The 8384-nt window shown below is 39.2% G+C and overlaps 1 non-coding gene across 1 annotated transcript; it reads right to left on the reverse strand.

The window, feature by feature from the left end:
* Positions 1 to 7961: 7961 nt before the first annotated feature.
* On the reverse strand, positions 7962 to 8068 carry LOC127077879 (small nucleolar RNA R71). The gene has a single exon (XR_007787645.1). It is a non-coding gene; the product is annotated as a small nucleolar RNA R71 (small nucleolar RNA).
* Between the last annotated feature and the right edge of the window lie 316 nt (positions 8069 to 8384).

Here is an 8384-nt window from a genome sequence, read left to right on the forward strand (position 1 = left end):
ATTTATTCGAACACTAAATGATTGTTTTCCTTTGAGCGATCAATGGTCATTTGCTTCGGAATCCGACATTAGTATGGTGAAGCAATGACATGTTGATCAATCATACTGAATCAACAATCGAGGTGTGTTTGACGGTCTGAAATTGGCGCGTTAGGGTTGGTGACGGCGCAAGGGTTGTGTCGTCAAAGAGTTGTGGGCTTTTGGAACACGTATGTTGACTGTTTCAAAGTTTGTTACGTTGGCCGCGTGACGTTCGTCACGAGCTTGTGACGAGCGTAACAAGCTAGCTGTCACGGTCGTGACATGTTGTGTGACGGTCGTCACACTCACATGACCTGTGACGGTCGTAACGTGCCTTGTGACGGTCGTCACACTCACAGAATTTTAGGCGTTTCTGTTTTTTGCCCTGTGACGGTCGTAACGTGTTTTGTGTGACGGTCGTCACACACACGTGGCATGTGACGGTCGTCACATGCCTGTGACGGTCGTCACACTCACAGAGTCAAAATTTTGGGGTTTCTGTTTTGGAACCCCCGGCTAACTCTGCATAGTGTGATCGGTCGCCGAAATTTAATTTGGTTTTAATTAATTAAAGGAATTAAGATTAATAATAATAATAATAATGTGTTTATTATTGTTGCCTTGTTGTGATCAGTTATGACCTTAGTCTTCCTTTATTTTGTTTTGGGTTTTAAATACGACCTGCGTGTCGTGCCTCTCCTTTTGATCTCTTAATGTAAATTCTTTTCTCATCTCAAACCCTCGTATGTAAAACGAGTTTCTTCTGGAATGTAATGTTATGAAGAAAGAGAAGATTTCAATATCAAAGGAGGATAACCTTGAAGATCAAAGGAGGACAATCTTGAAGATCAAAGGAGGACAATCTTGAAGATCTTGCTTGGAGAAGCTTAGAGAAGAATTCAATACTAAAGGAGGACAACCTTGAAGATCTTGCTTGGAGAAGCTTAGATCGTTATTAGGTTAGCTTAGGTTCTCTCATTGGCTTGGGAGAACAATTGCGCTAGGGGCCATAACTGTTTCATTATGTATGTATGTTGATGCATGTGTATGTATGTTGATGCATGTGAGAGACGATTTATATGATAAATAAGCCGGTGAGATCATAACAATTGCAATTCCCTCAAACTAAAATATTAAGTTTATGCTTTCCATGTTTTAGCACTCATCAAGACTAGTATTGGATAATGTAGGTTTCGCCAAAGCGAGGTGCATGTTCTATATTAGTAAGGTGCGATGGGATAATTGTAATATCCAACTGCTAAAACAATGGGTCAAACTTAACTAAACAAATTATGATAATATTATACATGTTTGCTTTCCATGTTTTAGCACTCATCAAGACTAGTATCGGATAATGTAGGTTTTGCCAAAGCGAGGTGCATGTTCTATATTAGTAAGGTGCGATGGGATAATTGTAATATCCAACTGCTAAGACAATGGGTCAAACTTAATTATAATAATATCATATATGTTTTAGAAGCAAGAGTTGGGAATGATCCATATGATGGATTTGAATAAGGAGTTATTCACCCAACTGAAATTTCGAGAGTTGTATGAGATACAATTGGAAGGAGTTCCTATCTAAATAACCTAGTTTTGTGTAATCCGCCTACGCGGACTTAGAACGAAGTGAAATATGGATCTCGACCCACTAGAAAATCTTCCAACGGGATTTTCCGAATCAAATGATGAGGGTCATTTGTTTTGAGTAAAATAGTGGGAGCATATTTAATTAAAGGCCTAATTAAATATGTCAATGATACTTATATTTTCATTAATCCTTGTGTAGATTACCATGACAGCAAACACCTCTAACAACATCTTGCGATCAATCCTTGATAAGGAAAAATTGTCTGGGACAAATTTTTTGGATTGGCACCGAAACCTGAGGATTGTCCTCAAACATGATAAAAAGCTGTATGTCTTGGAGAAACCTGTTCCTGAAGAGGAACCTCCTAGTTCTGCACCTAAGGCAGAAAGAGATGCTTATAAGAAGCATGTCGATGATGCCAATGAAACTGCTTGTCTCATGCTAGCTACCATGAACTCAGAATTGCAAAAGCAACATGAGAACATGTCAGCGTTCGATATGATCGAACACCTGAAGTTGCTCTATCAAGAGCAAGCAAGGCATGAGAGGTTTGAAGTTTCAAAAGCCCTTTTCCAAAGCAAGTTAGCTGAGGGAGCCCCTGTAGGTCCCCATGTACTCAAGATGATTGGGTATGTGGAAAACCTTGAGAGATTGGGTTTTCCCCTCGAAAAGGAACTTGCGACTGATTTGATCTTGCAATCGTTGCCAGATAGTTTCAGTCAATTTGTCCTAAATTTCAATATGAATGATATGGACAAATCTCTTCCTGAACTGCTAGCTATGTTAAGAACTGCTGAGCAGAATATGAAGACAAAAGGGAAGTCCATTCTGATGATCGGAAATGGAAAGAGACAGAACAAAAGGTCCACTAAGCAGGGTGATAAAGGGAAAGGCAAGGAAGTTGCCAAACCCACCGTTGCTGCTTTGAAGCCTAATGGAGGCATAGCAAAAGAAGGCACCTGCTTCCATTGCGGTAAGACCGGACACTGGAAGAGAAACTGCCCAAAGTACCTGGAAGATAAGAAGAATGGAGTAGAGACTTCAACTTCAGGTATTTTTGTTATTAATTTATCTACTTTTGCATCATGGGTATTAGATACTGGATGCGGTTCTCACAGTTGTACAAATGTGCAGGGGCTGAGAAGGAGTAGAGATTTGGCAAAAGGTGAAGTCGATCTATGAGTTGGCTATGGAGCAAAGGTTGCTGCTTTAGCCGTAGGAACGTATGTATTGATTTTACCTAGTGGTTTAATAATTCAGTTAGAGAACTGTTATTATGTACCTGCAATTAGCAGGAATATTATTTCCATTTCTTGTTTGGATAAGTTTGGTTTTTTCATTTATAATAAAGAACAATTGTTGCTCAATTTATTTGAATGATATATTCTATGCTTATGCACAAATGAACAATGGACTATATATCCTTGATCTCATAATGCCAACTTATAACATTAATACTAAAAGGATGAAACCTAATGAGTTAAATCCATGATGAGTCACGCTGATCTTCCAAACTCCATTTACGGACATGCACTATTGACAACAGCTTACACACTTAACCGTGTTCCATCCAAAAGGTTGATAAGACACCATATGAGATATGGAATGGTAAGAGACCACATATATCTTACATGAAGATTTGGGGTGGCGAATTTTATGTGAAACAACAAGTTTCAACTAAGCTTGAGCCCAAATCTGACAAATGCTTATTTGTGGGGTATCCTAAAGAAACAAGAGGGTATTACTTCTACAATCCTTCTGAGGGCAAAGTGTTTGTCGCTCGAACTGGAGTTTTCCTAGAAAAGGATTTTATTTCCAAAGGAACCAGTGGGAGGAAAGTAAAGCTTGAAGAAATTCAAGAATCACAAAGCATTGATACACCTATGGAGGAATTAGAGTAGGAAATACAAGTAGTTGTGTAAGAGCAACCTGCTCAAGTAGAACAAGACCAGCGTAGGTCAGGCAGGATACGTCACCTACCTGAGATATATGGATATCTGATCAAGGTGATGTATTACTCATGGATCAAGATGAGCCTGTGACCTACTCATGGAATCTTCGCCTTGATGAAATAGTAAAACTATATGGATTCATCAAGAACGAAGATGAGCCTTGTGTCTACAAGAAGGTTAGTGGGAGCATGATCGTATTCCTGGTATTATATGTAGATGACATATTACTTATTGCAATTGATATCCCTACCCTGCAACAAGTAAAGTCTTGGTTGGGGAAATGCTTTTCTATGAAGGACATGGGTGAAGCAGCTTATCAGAATCTATAGAGATAGATCATGAAATGTTTGGCCTAAGTCAGAGTACATAGACAAAGTGCTGAGACGCTTTAATATGAATGATTCCAATCTGGTTATCTGTTTTGCTTAAATGGTGGCACTGTGAGCTTGAAAAGTTCAACGCAAGATGCAGTTGCTGATTCTACAACTGAGGCCGAGTATGTTGCTGCCTTAAGTGCAGCAAAGGAAGCTGTTTGGATCAATAAACTTGGCATAGTCCCTAGCATTGTGGATCCCATTGGTCTCTATTATGGTGTTATCGCACAAACTAAGGAGCCTAGATCTCACTAACGATCCAAACACATACTTAGGCGTTGTGCGAAAATATGTAAAGTACCTACACTTGACAATATAGCTGACCCACTGACAAAGCCTCTTGCGCAGCAGAAGCATGATGGCCATACTAGATCAATGGGCATACGGGGTATGCCTGATTGGCTCTAGTGCTAGTGGGAGATTGTTGGTGTAAGCCCTAGAGGCCAATACTTTTTGGTACTTGTATCGAATTAATAAAAGGTTTTTTCTTTATTATGATTGATTAATAAAGTCCCTGGAATAGATAGTCCGTTTAATGTATTAAGTGTGACTTAATCGTGAGAACACATTAAACATAAGGACACTATTCTTAAAGTATCCGTAGTCGAGCTTTAGTGTGAAGTGGGATAACATTAAAGCATTAAGACTATTATGTTTGTAGACTGATGATCACATCTCATGGATCATGGATAAAGAGTTATCAAGTCTTAAACATAGGTATGAATATTAGGAGTAATATTTATACCGGATTGACCCGCTATGAGAATACTATATAGAAAGTTATGCAAAGTGTCATAAGTTATTCTCATGGTGATAATAGTGTATTCCACTCTTCGACCTGAAACCACTATGGATCCTAGATGTAGAGTCGAGTGCTTTATTGCTGATCCAACGTTGTCCGTAACTGGATAACCATAAAGACAGTTGATGGGTACCCCACGAAGCATGCTGAGGGACATGAGTGACCTAGATGGAATTTGCCCATCCTGCATAACAGGATAAATGTCTATGGGCCCAATATTGAACTGCACAAGGATGACATGGTCTATGCCTTGTGTTCAATATAGACATAAGGGCAAAAGGGTAATTATACACATAAGTATTGTCACAAAAGGTTTTGTCAGATCACATGACATTTTCGTGTCTTGGGTAGCAGTGATGTGTTGCTAGATACCGCTCACTGTTTATTATGTTAAATGCATGATTTAATATAATTGCCAACGTCACGAAAACCTACAGGGTCACACACAAAGGACGGATTGATGAGAGATAGGGTAACTAAGGAATACCGTAAGGTACGGTGCCCTTAAGTGAATTATAGAACATCGTAAGGTACGGTGTACTTGAGTAGAATACGAAATATGGTAAGGTACCATGGGCTTAAGTGATTTTGGGCATATTATAAGATATGGGCCAAAATACACTTAAGTGGGCCTTTTAGCTTGAAGCCTACACAAGTGGTTCTATAAATAGAACCCTTGTGCAGAAGCATTTTTTTGGCGGTTGCATTAATTTCGTTTTTCTCTCTCTCTCTCTCTCACTCAAAGCCTTCATTCGTACCAGCTAGCACTGAGATTGAAGGAATCTGTTCGTGTGGACTGAGTAGAGACGTTGTCATCGTTCAACGTTCGTGATCGTTTCGTGGATCTGCATCAAAGGGTTTTGATCATTACAAGAGATCTGCACCAAAGGTTTCAACCGTCACAAAAGGTAAATATTCTATCACTGATCATGACCATTCGTAAGGATCTCTAAAGGAGAAATTTTAATTTCCGCTGCGTTTTAGACCGCAATTCTCCTTAACTGATGACACTGAAATTCACCGTATTTACGACTCCGATTCCGCATGCATTTTAGTAGTTTTATTGTTATTTTGTTGTGTTATTACTATGTTTCTCTTTGTTTTCAGGTTTTTACTTTAATCGGAGCCCCGATCGAGAAAAGGAGTGAAAAAGAGCTAAAAACCCTAAAATTCAGCATTTTGTACTTGTGGCTCCCACTGTGGTTGGCGCCATAGACCCTGCCATGACGTGTCCTAGCTCAACTTCCCTCAACTGCCACGTTCCCCACTACTTCCACTAAGGCGCCACAGATTTGCCTTGTGGCGGGCGCCATGGCCTTGTGGCGGGCGCCACAAGAGGAAAAGTTTTCCCTCCCAAATTCAAACTAAAGGGCATCCTTGTCATTTCTATCATTTTACTTGCTTATAAATAGAAACTCGAATTCACTTGTTTAGGCATCCAAACTTAGAGCAGATGCAAACTTAGAGCAAACTTAGTTTCACTTAGGCATATATTCAGTATTTTAAAGTGGTAATCGCTTTGCATTGGGGTGTTACCACAATTGTGTAATCGAGTTTTGTGATCGAGTCTGTAATCGAGTTTGGAGCACTTTGGAAGGAAGTTAATCCTGCCGCCATTTTCATTTCCGCTTCGCATTTTATTCAACCCTCCGATTGGAGCAGGTTTTTACTGCTTTGCCTTTATCTATTTTATTTTCCCGCACTATCTTTACTTTATTTATTTTCTCGCACTCGCTTTACTTTATTTATTTTCTCGCACTCGCTTTACTTTTATTTATTTTCCGCACTCGTACTACTTTTATTTATTTTCCGCACTCGCACTACTTTTATTTATTTTCCGCACTCGCACTACTTTTATTTAAATTAATGCACTTTTACTTTGCCATGTCTAACTAAATCTATAAGGTTAGAATGTAAGGATCGTAATTGAACCGATAATCCGTACAATTGTTCGTAGAAACACTTAAGAGCTATTTTGACTTTTAACTTAAGTTTTCCCGCACTTAATTTTCGTTGGGTAAGATCGAAAGCCGTCCAACATCTTTTTAAACTTAATTGTTTTTAAATATTTCAAAAACAGCAAAAGCGCTTTGTTTAGTTCATTAGGAGTTTTTAACTTAAGAAGAAAAGAGATTTTAAAACTATTTTCGGACGCGTTTATAAGTTTAGAGTCTGGTTCGTGAGAACCTCTTTTGGTTAAGAAATCCAGGTTAAAATACTTTTCAACTTAGTCAAGATACTATATTTCTTAAAAATAGGTTTACTACTCTAACGCAATGCGCGCCTTTTTATAAGTGACAATAAGAGGGTATGATTAGGGAGTACAACTGGGTTCTGAATACGCGAAAGCGACAGTTCCTGTTAAATTAGTTCTTTTCAAAGTAGGAAACATTGCCCATAAGTAGTTCTATTAGCAAGTACTTGGATTATTAATTGATTATGTGAATTACATTCGAGCCTGTCTTTATTAATTGAACTTTATTCAACACTTTACTTTTCATTGCACACTCTAGAAACCCCTATTTTAATTACCTTTGATAAACACCATAACAATAGATAACGATAGATTGACACTTGGTCTCTGTGGATTCGACAATCTTTTATATTACTCTGACGTGTTCGTATACTTGCGAAAAGCACGCATCAAGTTTTTGGCACCATTGTCGGGGACCAATTTCGTCAAATTTCATTTCCCTGTTGTTATATCATTTAGACTTAGGTTATTTCCCTCCGGTCAATGCGAAAAAGCTCGCAGCACCGGAAGTTTAGTATATCCTCTAGCGGAACCTGAACGTTACGCTCGCGCACGTTTGTTCTTTCATAGAATTAGGAGAGCTATGGCCGAAGATCAAAACCAAAGACCTCTTAAAGACTTCGCCCAACCATCCAACGAAGAACCTAGTTCTAGTATAGTAAGCCCAACCATTCCAGCTAATAATTTCGAACTTAAACCCTCCCTGTTGCAACTAGTGCAACAGAGACAATTCGCAGGTCTCGCTACTGAGAACCCAAACCAATATTTAAAAATCTTTCTCCAATTAGAAGACACTTTTAAAACCAATGGAGCTTCTCCTGAGGCAATCCGTTTAAGATTATTCCCTTTTTCCCTCAGAGATAAAGCCCTGTCATGGTTAGATTCCCTTCCACCCAATTCCATTACGACTTGGGATAACCTTAGAAGAGTATTTCTTGCTAGATGCTTTCCCCCGAGTAAGACCTCCGTTCTTCGAAACCATATAACTAGATTTACCCAAAACCAAGGAGAATCGTTGTTCGAAGCTTGGGAGAGATATAAAGAGTTGTTACGAGCATGCCCACATCATGGTTTAGAAAATTGGTTAATCATTTGGACCTTCTATAATGGAATTCACTATAACACCAAGATGACCATCGACGCTGCCGCAGGCGGTGCGCTGATGAACAAACCTTATCCTGAAGCTAGTGCCCTCATTGAAGATATGGCTCAAAACCATCAATCATGGGGAGTCGAACGAGCGATAGTTGAGAAGAAGGAAGCCCAAGGAGGAGTGCATGAACTAAGCTCTATAGACATGATGCAAGCTAAAATGGACGCATTAGCCCTTAAGGTCGAGCATATGTGCATAAACCCGAATAGTGTAGCCGCAGTTTTGTCGGATTGTGAG

Source organism: Lathyrus oleraceus, chromosome 4, assembly GCF_024323335.1.
Source record: "Lathyrus oleraceus cultivar Zhongwan6 chromosome 4, CAAS_Psat_ZW6_1.0, whole genome shotgun sequence".
In the NCBI taxonomy this organism is placed as follows: Eukaryota; Viridiplantae; Streptophyta; class Magnoliopsida; order Fabales; family Fabaceae; genus Lathyrus; species Lathyrus oleraceus.